This window comes from Sinocyclocheilus grahami, unplaced genomic scaffold (assembly GCF_001515645.1).
Source record: "Sinocyclocheilus grahami isolate Dianchi unplaced genomic scaffold, SAMN03320097.WGS_v1.1 scaffold534.1, whole genome shotgun sequence".
NCBI classification, from domain to species: domain Eukaryota; kingdom Metazoa; phylum Chordata; class Actinopteri; order Cypriniformes; family Cyprinidae; genus Sinocyclocheilus; species Sinocyclocheilus grahami.
This window is the reverse complement of record NW_015505713.1, coordinates 51,203-52,361: the sequence shown is the minus strand read 5'-3', so window position 1 is coordinate 52,361 and position 1,159 is coordinate 51,203.

The window sequence follows — 1,159 nt, the reverse complement described above, 5'->3', positions numbered from 1 at the left end:
ATAATGATCTTTAAAAAAGCATCATATGACCCCTTTAAAAAAATACCCAGCCCACAAAAACATGCCAGGATACTCCACTGGCGACCTCATTGCGTAACAACAGCGGGCCCACGCTCATAAGAAACGTGCACATGACTCACATGTTAAGAAACCGATAAAATACCATACTTACCCAACATAATATGTTTAAACCACTGCATTTTGTTGCCATTACGTTAGCAGGTTTTTATTTTTTTTATTGTTGGACCAGTTTGGCTGGTTTTGTCAAATGCCAATCTCTAAGAAACAATCAATGCTACCTTTAAGGAACGTGTCTGAATTTAAACATAACACTGTTTATTAGAAGATTAATAATTCTTACCTTGTACCACCCGCCATTTCATTTATGAAACCAAAAGGACTACGGGAGCAATTCTGCTCTTCCTAGATGAAACAGCAAAAGCATAAGACAGTCAGTCCATGCTTGCAAAAGGCAAAAAACAGAACACAGTGGCATTGGCTACTTTTGAAGTCTTCTGTGCTATCCGTACATGACCTTTAATAACTCAAATAACTAATGTTTGTTATTATCGCTGACAGGAGGCACCCAGTTATGTCAACAGAAGCCTGCGGAAAATATAATATGCGCGTCACATTGAGAAGCACATACCTATACAGCAACAAACAGGCAATTCGCTATTCAGAAAAAGGATTTGAATGAAATCTTACCTCATTCGAATATAAGGGGCAGTGATTTATGGTTCGCGCTATGTTATGAACGCCAAGCTCTCCTTTGTTGTCGCTTCTGAAGCATTTTTGGTTTCGATTCTTGACGCACGGTATAGAGGCCGCGTCCACTGCGTGACACATTTGCTGTCCAATCAGAAGCAGGTTTTGGGTGTGAACGAGCCAATGGCATCAGGAGGCGGGTCTTCTTTTAGTAAATACAGCAAACATTAATTCCAAAAGCATTCAGATAATGAATTCCCCAGAATACATTGAAAGTTGTAAATGTACCTGAATATTTAAATTACACTGTGAGTTAAATAGTAAACGATGATTAATCATAGTTGGTTGTATGTCAGTTTTCTCAGGTGATGCGGAGCTGCAGCTCTGTACTAACCTTTAAATACCCATTATAATCTAAACAATTGTCTCTCTTATTACATTTTGTTTCAGT